The 12185-nt window shown below is 37.0% G+C and overlaps 1 pseudogene; it reads left to right on the top strand.

The window, feature by feature from the left end:
• Positions 1-2219: 2219 nt before the first annotated feature.
• LOC105042730 (uncharacterized) lies at positions 2220-8883 on the top strand (annotated as a pseudogene).
• Positions 8884-12185: the final 3302 nt, after the last annotated feature.

The following is a 12185-nucleotide window of genomic DNA, read 5'->3' as shown; positions in this document are numbered from 1 at the left end:
CTGTATAACTTATCCTTCAACTCAAATTTTATTTCATACTTAATTCTAATTGTCTTTTGAGGACTCTATTGTACTCTATGCCATATGGTTGTTAACCATAGAACCATTTATATAACATAACCGTGATAGTTTCTCTCATATTTTACAAAATATACAACAAACAGAGTAACTTTAGCATGCTTAGCATAAAATCACATTCATATATTAAATAAATCTACAACTATAAATATTTAAGAAAACCAAAATATAAGTAGATATGTTTAACTAAGCAAGGTACATAAGACAATTTATAAGATATTATTTCTTTCATTGGACATACATTTGCCTCCTGCTATTGTGCACGTTAGTTAATACTAGATCAAGAACTCTAGGTATGAAACACACTTGAATTACATTATGCAAGTAAGGTACGTAGGCTCGCATGCTTTTGTAATACATAAGCTCGCCAACTTCTCCTCGAGTCTCACAAGCTCATGCATCCATACATGAAAATGGTCCACCAAATGATGATTCTAATGACTATTTCCTAATCTTTTAAAAATAACTTTATCTAGGTCGATTTGTAAATAAGGATAAGAGAAGGTGTTATACATAATATTTCCAAATTTCTCTATGTGGTATGTGAAAAACTCATAGAATAAAGCACAAATATAATCTATTTGGATACCTAACCTAGGCTTCCAAGTCCCTATTATATGTTACAGCTTTATTGCTTGGAACTCGAAAGGCCAGTATGTACAAGAGACTCCCACCAGGGACAAGTTTCAACATGCCTTAAGTCTAGAATAAGTGTCTCTAATAAGCAAACACATTCTTGTGGGAACCGGTGTATCAAACAAAATTCAGTTTGCTTCCGTTGATCAACATATGATAAACAAATGAATCATCTTGATTTCTTGATGAGTTCCATTGATGATATGGATTTGTCTTCGGATATTAAGTTGTAGATCTCCTTCCGTTTTGTCCCAAATTAGACTAATCCAACCTGCAAACTAGTCCATTAAGGCATTAAAAGTCCAATTGGACAGTAACTATATTGAGTTAGTGAGACAAAACATGATAACATATGCTCAATTAGATCTTAGTTCTAATCAAATCTAGCTCTTCCCACCACTAATCTTTCTACTATGGAGATGATAGTTTACTTAATATCAATTTATGATATCTAGCCTATAGAATCCAATTTTTGTTCAACTAAAAAAAACTAATTTTGAAATTACATAAAAAGGCTCAATATATGCTAGAAAATAGAAAAAATTAATAAAAAAATTTACAATACTTACAGTGGCGAAGAAGGGGGCCGATCAGAGAAGCATGGAGTGGGCAACCGATCGGAGGAACTGAGAGCACTGGATCTCGTCGAAGGAGTGGGGAGCAGGTGGGGGGGGGGGCGGATGGGGCCGGACAGAGCAGTGGGGAGCATGGGGAGGAGGGTTGATTGGATGAGCAGGGAGCATGGGAGGGGCTGGTCGGACAAGTGAGAACAGGGGGTCAAAGGAGAGGGAATAGCAGGGCCGGATGAGGACTAGATAGAGCTGTGGCAAGCATAGGGAGAGGGGTAATCGGATGAGTGGGGAGCAGAGGAGGGGCTGGTCGGATGAGTGGAAAGCAAGAGGATCCGAAGGAGAGGGAGTAGGGGGCCAGTTGGTGGGAATCGAGGGAATAGACAGAGAAGAGGGGTATGGGGGTGGTGGGAGAAGGGAGCAAGGGGGATCGCGGTTGGAGAAAAAAAATAGAAATCGTGGGTCGTAGTCATGATTTAACTGAAATCGTGGGTTCAACCCATGATTTCATCTTTACTGTAATGTGACAGTACTAATCCCACTGACACACTAACCACAGTAAATCCACACATAACTTCGGATTCAAAATATTTTACAAAAATAATATTAAAAAAATAATATATATTTTTTAAAATTCTTTCGAGAGTGATAACGAAGAAGATTCTGAAAAGATTTAAAAGTCTAAAAAGTTACTTTAAGAAGAATTTCTCTTTTGACACTAACTTTAAGATGAATCTTTAATAATGCAAAAAAAAAAAAAAGAAACATTCCTTCAGTATAAATCTGGTGGACGGACTGCACCCTCATCCAGCGCTCGCAGCCAGTCGGCTTCAGCTTTAATCACAATCCAGATTCTCTCCAGGCTTGAGAGGCTTTGAAGTCCGAATTCTTTGTCTATAAAAGGGATGGCCTCGCCCTTGCGAGGCAGGAGTTGTAAGATAGTTTGAGCCTTCCGGTAAAGTAAATGTGTTCTCTCTCTTTTGTAAAATTCGTGATTCAAGTGCTCCTCCACTGAAATATATAAAGCTGTTATCTTGTAAGTATACTATATTCAATAAATATTAAAGTTCTTACTCTCTACGATTATATATCTGCTGTTGCATTTATATTGTCTTGTTAATTTCACTAGTTTGTACTTAGTGTGTTTATGTATTTCGTTGAGTAGTCCTGGGCACAGAGGAAATTTGGATGAGGATAAACTGAGCTATATGGGATGAAAATTAGACTTAAATGAAGCAAATTTGCAGGATATTGGCTTTAAAAACATTTAAAAAATGCAAGAAAGAAGCAGTAATCTTGTATGACATCTACACATCGGAATATTTGGCTCAAAATAGACCAAACATAAGAGATCATAGCTCTCAAAACAATAAAACCCAATAAATATTGCAAATTTGGACCAGGGCAGAACCAAGCTCTAGGGAATCAATATTAGCGAGTTTCTACTCTCAAATGAAGCTAATTTGGAAGATACTGGTTTTAAAAACATGCGAAAATAGTAAAAATTTCCTTCTATATGTGGGACTTTTTGGCTCAAAATTGCTCTCAAAAGATTAAAAACCCGTAAGACCTAGATCATAGCTCTCGAAAGACTTAAAACCTATAAAATCTTGCAAATCTGAACCAGGACGCATCCGAGATCTATAAGATCAAAATTAGAATTTTCAAGGTTCAAATGAAATGAATTTATAAGATATAGGCCTAAAAAGTTTTTTCTAATGAAACAGACCTTAGAAAGGTTAAAAATATAAGAAATGCAATAATGTCATTTATCTTCTATAGATGGAACTTTTTGGCACAAAATAGACCAAATATAAGAGATCAGGCTATCAAAAGATTAAAAACCCATAAAATATAGCAATTTGGGCCAGAGCCCAACGAGGCTCTACGGACTAAATTGCCGAGCTTTGCTGCTTTTAGGCTCAAACGACGCAAATTTGCTGGATATTGGTATTAAAATAGTTAAAAATATGAGAAATAAGCAATAATGTTGTTTGTGTTTTATAAATGGGACTTTTAGCCTCAAAATACAGTGAACATAAGAGATCATAGCTCTCAAAAGATTAAAAACCCATCAAATGCTGCAAATTTGGAGCAGGCATAACCGAGCTCTACAGGATGAAAATTTGAAGTTTCAAGATGCAAATGAAGTGAATTTCCACAATATTGGCATTTGAAATGTTCAAAATGCAAAAATAACAACAATGCCATTTTCTTGCATAAATGGGACTTCTAGGTTCAAAATACACTGAACATAGGAGACCATAGCTCTCAAAAGATTAAAAACTTGTAGAATATTTCAAATTTGGACCAGGGCAGAACCAAGCTTTATGGAATCAAATTTGAGTTTCTGGCCTCAACTAGAGTGAATTTTCAAGATATTGGCATTTAAAGACATTAAAATTGGAGAAAAAGCATAATATTAATTTTCTTCTGTATATGGGACTTTTGGCTCAAAATGGGGAAAAAATATAAGAAATTATGGCTATCAAAACATTATAAACCCGTAAAACAAGGCGTGTTTCAAGGCTCAAAGGAAGCAAATTTCCATGATACAGGAAATTTTCAGATCTCTGCTCTCAAATGATTAAAAACTTATTTTCATAGAAAAATTATGTAAAATATATATTATATCCTTAACAGATATAAGACATATCTTTTTGTTCTAAACTTTATATAAATATTAATATTAGCTGTGGATCTTAAAAGAATATTTTGAAAAAAAAAAAGTATCACTATTTCCATCCTATGGGAAGTGATAAAACCACCTCTCCATGATTTTCACTTCCCATGAAATGGAAAGTGATTCTTATAGGAAGAATTTTTTTACTCTCTTTCTTTTAAAACTTCAATCAAACAAGAGATCCCTCTTACTAATTCTCAGGAATATCTCTTCCCTCTTTCACTTTCCGTCAACTAAAGAAGTCCGTAAAGTATAGAAAATTTGAACTAGGGCACAACGAGCTCTTTGGGATTAAAATCATAGAGTTTCAGGCTCAATTAATGTGAATTCCCAAGATATTGGCATTAAAAATGTTAAAAACGTAAGAAGCAAGCAATAATGTCACTTTAATATATGGAATCTCCATCTGAAATTACACAGAATATCAGAGATCATAGCTCTCAAAAGGTTTAAAACCCATAAAATATTGCAAACTTGGACAGGGCAAAACTGAGCTTTATGGGATCAAAATTAGCAGCTTTTGGGCTCAAATTGAGTGAATTTTAAGATATTGGCTTTAAAACATTAAAACACAGAAATAAGCCACAATATCATTTGTTTGGGAATTTCTAGCTCAAAATACACCGAACAAAAGAGATCATAGTTCTCAAAGATTAAAAAATATAAAATATTAGAATTGTGGCCAACACACAATCTTGAGATCAAAATTAGTAAGTTTCTAGAGATAGAGCTAATTTGCAAGATATGCCCGTAAAATTTTCAAAAACGATGAATTAAGCATTATCATTTCACTTTTTTTTTCTTTTTCCACTAGTCCTGTCATTTCACTTCGATATATGGGACTTTTATGCGCAAAATAGAGCCGACATAAGAGATGACATAGCTCTCAAAAATTAAAAAGCCATAAAACAAAAAAAAAAAAAGGATTAGGATGCAACCAAGCTTTATGGGATCAAAATTAACAAATTTCAAGGCTCAAATGAAACAAATTTTCAAATATGGGCATTAAAAACTTGAGAAATAAATAAGGAATAATATTGTTTGTCTTCCATATATGGAGCTTTTTGGCTCAAAATGAACCAAACATAAGAGATCATAGCTCTTAAAAGGTTCAAAACCCATAAAATATTGCGAATTTGCCCAAGGGCACAACCGTTACCAAAAAACCTCCACATCGGAGACTGATCAAAGCTGGTTGCTTCTCTCCCCTCCATTTAGTAATATTTTACTATTTTTTCATTCTTTTCCTCTATGGTCTTTCTCTACCCATGAGTCTCTCTTCTCCTACATCGCCGCAGTGGGCTACCCCTGTGATTTTCCCCTCCACCCAATCCCACAATCTTGTGTCTCGCTCTTCTCTCTCTCTCCCGCTATCTTCCCTGACCTCCCATCCTCTCTCTCTCTCTACCCAACAGCCGCATCCACCATCCCATATGTTTCTCTCATCTGCTTTTTCCCTTTTTTTTTCCTCTTATGTATAAAAGGCTGGGTTCAGATATACATCAAGAGGAATATGAGAAGCGACAAACTAAAATCCTATTCGAGGGATCCAATTTGTAGACCTCTTTTATGGGCTTTGTTGGTTACGAGAAAAATGTCGGTAACAAGATGCAAGACAGAGAATTTTCTAACGAGAAGTATGGAAGATTTTCATTCATGAATAGTAGATTGGTACAAGATGCTTTTAATGGCTAGCATTGTGAGGTTCTAATCCATCTATCTATAGATACAAAGATGACTTTTAGACTATCCCTTATAAATATAACAGTGACCTTTTAATCTTCATATGACTCTTAGTTTACTCAAGATGACTCTTTAATCTCCACGACATATTAAATACTGGAATTACAAAATTTTTTGATCTCCATGATACTTTAACTACTAGAGCTCTTGAACTTGCTAATATTAATGATAAACTTAATTATAAATTAACTTCTTGTGGTCCAATGCACAAAGAATTAAAAATTGAAATTCAATTTTTTATTTCTTCTACTCACCAAATCAAATCTCTCATTTATTTCACACATTTCTCATTTTTTCTCTCCCCTTTCCACTTTCTCATCCTCTCTCCGTCTCCGCACATTTCACACATTTCCTTCTGCATGCATGTTGATAGGAAACCTTGTCTTGCGACATCCATGTAGTTTGTGGCTAAGGCCACCCTCGTCCCTCAGGTTTCTTCTTGTGTCAAGACAAGTCTCAATCTGTCGATTCTATCCCACAGGCCTTCCTTTCATTGATCATTAAAGTTTGTTGGGTTTTATTCCGATTAAGGTGATGTAGTTTTATGTTTGTCTCGTGTTGATGTTAGTTTTAAGCTCCTGTGTTGACTCTGAGTTGAAGTTTTATCATGTTGATAATTGGATGCAAGATTATAGCATGGTTTTTGTATGATGTTTGACCAAACACTAGATGCAATATCTTATATATGCTGATAGGCAATTCTAGAGAACAAGAGTCCGTTCTTGTGCTAAAAGAAAAAGAAAGTTTGAGCTTGGTCGAGTTTCTGAGATTCTGGTATTAGTTTATGTTCTTAATTATCAATAGGGGCTTTCTGGGAACGTGCCTGCGTTAAGGTGTTCACTATGCTGGCTAGTAATTTCTAAAAATCTCTTGATGGATTTGCAATTATGTTTGTTTTGTTTTCATGTTATCCTAGTAATATGAATGATTAATTCCAAGAAAAAAAATATGCAGTGCAGGTAGCTAGCTATTTGTGTCTTAACCTGATCACCTTGCATGAGTTTGCCATCATCAAGAATAACACTCGCGTTTTTGGTGATCGATTTTTGTTGCCATGCAGGAATAATGAGCGCATTTTCATTCATTCTTTTAACTGAAAAGGAGTGTCGGCAATGATATATATCACGTTTGAATCAATTTACAGGTGAGAGAAGAAGATGTCGATCCCCTCGAATTCACTATGGAGAGGATGTGCAGCAAACTTCCCTCAACCTGTTAGTGAAGAAGATGAGCGTGCAGCTCAATGTTTAGTAGAAACTGTTTACTACTTTAATTGCCATATTGCATCTCGCCCTGTACCTGACATCGAGTACAGAAGCAGCAGCAGAGAAGAAGACATGTCCGCCATGTCTTTCGCTGGGATCTTACCCCCTATCAGCAGGTCTTTCAGCATGGATTCCAAGCAAGGCGTCAACAAGGCACTCCCGACGAGATCTACTACAATCTGGATCACTATGTCCATCATGGCGGTAGGCCTCTTGATTCCAGGCGGGACGCCACCCATGCCTTCGTTAGCACCACGCTTAGCAGTGCTTGGCATCCAGCCTCGTGGCCCCTGAAGTATATCGATACGAGATATATGCTCCCGGTGGCATTTGGGTTGCTGAGACTCTTGGTGATCGTTACCAATACCCTGCCCAAGACGAGGTCTGCTTTGTTGCTGGCATCGCCCCTCAATACATTCGGTCTGCCCAACGCTTCAGGCTTACTGCCGACGGGAGGTGACCCTACACATCAGAACTTCGATATAATTTCTTTATCCATTTTAACTGACTGCAAATTGTTTTGTTTCGATTTTATAAGTTCAATATATCAGTGAGATAACAGATTTGAAAATTGAGGGCTTACGTTAACTACGTACGACACTTGTGCGATGCATGCAGCAGGTATACAAGACGGGAGAGACTGGATAACGTAATAATGGTAAATGGGAACTTCAACCCACAATCACATCCATCAAGGTTGCTCAACATCCAGAGGCCAATATTTGATTATTTGGATGGAAATGGTAGGAGGGCGCTTCTAAACCTGCGCATTTGCCGACCTCAGCGCGAGAAACGACAAGTGTCCACCGGTTCTGACCCCACCGATTGGTATGCCGGCAACGTGGCCAACTTTAAGAGCTACATAGATGCTGCATTCAGTTCGTATCGTTCAAATGAAGCCTATCTATTCATGAAGAACGAGTATGTGCTGGTGGACTATGCTCCAGGCACGACAGACGACAGGGTGCTGAATGGACCGCTTCGTATCGGCGATGGGTATCCATCCCTCGCAGGCACAGCCTTTGCGGAACATGGAATAGACTGTGCTTTTGCGTCTAATTATGCGGATGAAGCGTACATCTTTTCTGGGAATCTCTGTGCAAAGATAAACTACGCACCGGGCACCACAGATGACAAGATAAAAGAAGGCCCGAAGACCATCGCTGTGATGTTCCCCTTCTTGAAAAAGACGGTGTTCGAAAGCGGCATAGACGCGGCGTTTGAGGCAACCAAGACGGCTTCATTCTTCAAATCATATGAAGCTTACCTCTTCAAAGGCAACCAGTATGCTCTTATAAACTACGGTTCTGATTCCCACCTCATCGCCATCCGTTTCATCACTCAAGGCTTTGCTAGTTTGAAAAACACCATCTTTGAAAGCGGAATCGATGCAGCGTTTGCTTCGCACAGGACTGATGAGGCGTACCTATTCAAAGGAGATTCGTACGCACTCATCAACTTTGCTCCCGGCACCACAAAGGACTACATCATTGGTGGCGTGAAGAAAATCCTTCCCAATTGGCCCTCTTTACGTAGCATCTTGCCTCGCAATAATCGTGGTGTTGACGTTCATGGTCACACTAACGCTGACCGTGACCACGATGAACTTTAAAGAGAGTCTTACGCGCCTAAGTATGCATGCATGGTATGCTTCGAATGAGAGTTTGGCTCGGTTTGGTACGTAGTTTCTAGTTTATCTTTAGTGGAAAATAATAAGGGTGTTGTGGGGATTGGGGTTATCTTATTATACTCTCCTCCTTGAACCACCCAGTTAATTAGTAGCTTATGCTAGAGGTATTTTGGATGATTTTATCGGTGGATGAAGCCAGCAATTTGTAACCGAGCATCAATAAGTATATATTCTTGGAAAATTATTCAATGAATGTTATGACGTTCATTGTTGCCAAAACTTATTGACTTGTGTCAGTGAGGTTACGGGTTCCCTCTAATAACCTAACTTAATTTTCATTTCCAGCCTGTATTTTTACCTCAGGGAAGCACATGGAACTATTAGACAAAAAGAAAAAAGATTAAAATTAGAGGATCGAGGAATTACTACAAAAGATGAGTATTTTACGGTTGTAATCCCTTGTTGCTCGTCCAAATTAGTGGAGCAAGATTGGGTTCCCACTATTTCAGAGTAGAAACAGGCAGGTAGTTTAACATTCCATGGTAGTTTAACACCAATTACCATTGTCATTCAAGGCATAATGATGGGAGAGCCTACGCAGGAAAGTTAAAATTCAAATCTTTCCTTCAATTTATACAATCCAACGGATACTACGGAAGCTCTGCAATGGAAAACTCTCACAAGGGTTGACGGATATTAGGGGTGAAAGTGGTGTGGATATTGTTACGTCCCGAATCCAACATCTGGATCGGATACGTGATAGCCGCATACTCTTTAGGACAAATCCTAAAAAATATGCAAAGCCAAAAATAATTCATTACAATCTCAACACCTATAATGCCTAATTTCAATAATTAGTGAAACTTGCATAATTACAAATTGAATTCCTTCAATCCTCTGATCAAGTATCACTGACACTCTATCTATGCATCCACCCATTCACAAATCCATACCATAACTAATCATGAGCATCCTGTAACTCTGAGAAGAAAAAGAGAAATGGAGGGGTGTGAGCTTTACAGCCCAGTAAGAATTTCCATATCACATCAGTATAATAATATAATCTGAAAATAAAGATAAGTAATAAAATATAAAATCTCATATTTAATATTCAGAATACTGTAAATATCCATAAATTATCTATCTTGTCAAAAGAGATGCATCATCATATGTTAACGGGTGAAACACTTTTATTCAGCATTAATTTCATGTCTTACCTTCTATTTCTCTTTTCATAATCACATGATCTTTAACTTTTTTCTTTCTCGCTTTAAGCTAACCAGATCATGCAACGATCTTTATCGGATCGATTTTTTATGATCTTTCTTGGATCGAAATATTCATGATTTTCTCGGATCAAAATATCTATGATCTTTCTCAGATCAACATACCCATGATCTTTCTTGGATCAAATTATCCATGATCTTCCTCGGATCAAGTTCTTCCACATATAAGCTTGTGGAGGCTGTTTCACATAACAAAGCTAGTTCAAGCCATATCCTTTTTATCTAATTATTATATATTGATTTCATCAAATCAATTCTAATTTACAGTGTAATCAAAATAGATATATCATGTACATATAATCATGCCATCAATCACGAATTCATATATATTGACATAATTCATACTCATGCTTAAATATCATATAAGCAAATAACGGTATCTCCGGCATAGCAAAATCATCGATCACAAATCAACAATGCAAAACTAATGATACAACACCAACGATAAAATAATATATATAATGGTGATCATGTACAGAGATTCTTACCTCTACTGGTGATTGATCCAAGCACAAGAATCAACAAATTCTTTGATTTACAAATTTTGAAAATAAGATATTCCACTCAACACCTTATGCAGACAGTCGCATCTCTACATGACCAGGATTAAATATAAAAATCATATATGGAAAATTATAGATAAACGATCCTAATAACATAAATCCAGGACCTCTCCTAGGATTAACTAAAATTAAAATTTGTCTAAGTATCTAGACCCTTCATTGGTCCACAAGACTTTTAGAGAGAGAAAATTTTTGAAGAGAGAAAAAATTCTAGAGAGAGAAAATTTTAGAGAAAAAAGTAGAGAGAAAAAATAGAGAGAGAATCTTCGTATCCTTTGATTAAGGCAATCATGATCGAGATCATCAGAGATCATATCAGGATGACTCAATATGGATTAACCATGATCGATGTTATAAATTTTGAATAAGGATCGGACTGGGATCCAACCTACTGCATGAATTTCAAAGTGATTTCAAATCATCTTATTTTCATCTCAAATTTGTCCTAGGATCCATGATGCAATTAGAGAGAGAGTAGGAAGATCCTAGAGAGAGAAAATTCATAAAGAGAGAAAAGGTCTAGAAAGAGAAAGTAGAGAGAATCTAGAGAGAGAAAGTGGAGAAAAAAGGTAGAGAGAGGAGAAAGGAAAGAGAGAGAACTCTCTCTCATTTTCTTTCCTTTTTTTTTTTTTTTCTTTTTCTTCTTCTTCTCTTTTTCCATTTTTTTCTTTCTTTTATTCTTTCTTTTATCATCTCTCTCTCTCTTTTCCTGATCGAACAGAAGAGGGACACAAGGAAGGGGACTCGATGGCTCGAGCTTCGACGAGGGTGGTAGCACGGTCGGAGGTCCGACAGCGGTGGTCGATAGCGGAGAGCAAGAGATCGCCGGCAGCAAGGCTCGATCGGCGGGAGATTTTAAAAAAATTTGAAAAACAGGGGACCTACCCCTTTTCTTTTGTTTTTCGATCATTGACTAATCGTCGGTGGCTAAGGCCTCTCTGAGATGATAGGTAAAGGGGTGGAGATCCAAAACCTAAGGGTGAGATGCCGCAAATGATGGCGTCGGTGGATGGAAAAGAGAGGAAAATGGTCTGGCCAAATAGAGCGAAATAAGGGTTCACATTTTCATGGATTTTCCGACGATTTGATGGCTGGTGAGGGTTTAAAGCCATGAAGAGAAAGGAAAGAGGGAGAGGAAGAACGGTCGGAGACTTATCTGAGCTCCGGTGGCATCTCCGACCTTTAATTTCTGACGAACACACTAATGGGAAGCCGCGGCTTCAACGGAGAAAAGAGGAGAAATTAAGCTCAAAGATCGCCGGTGGTGAGTCTTAAGGGAGGGGGAAGACTTATTTATAGAGAGCCCTAGGACCCCGATGGTCCTAGGACTCCATTCCATTTGGAATTCATCAGAGAAAAAATTTCTATCGGGAGTTTTCTTTCCGTTCTCTTTTTTTTTATATATGGGCTTTTAATGGTTTGGGCTTGGTCCAGGGCCCAAATGGGTCGAGTATTACATTCTCCCCCTTTCAAATAATTTCATTCTCAAAATTAAGTTACGTTGTTTGAGATATATTCTTAAAATATATATATATATATGCATCATGTCATTCTCATACTTTGATAATGTCTTATATATTATTTATTTCTCATGATCTTGTTATAACAAAATTATTTAAAATCTTAAATTTATCCCTTCTTATTGATTTCTCAATTTTTTTGAAGAACAATAATATTTTGGACTTGTATTAATATACCACAGTTATTTATCTAATATATTCTACTCAAAATT

This window comes from Elaeis guineensis, chromosome 4 (genome assembly GCF_000442705.2).
Source record: "Elaeis guineensis isolate ETL-2024a chromosome 4, EG11, whole genome shotgun sequence".
NCBI classification, from domain to species: Eukaryota; Viridiplantae; Streptophyta; class Magnoliopsida; order Arecales; family Arecaceae; genus Elaeis; species Elaeis guineensis.
Note: the sequence above shows the minus strand (reverse complement) of the source record. Positions and strands in the feature narration are given on the sequence as shown.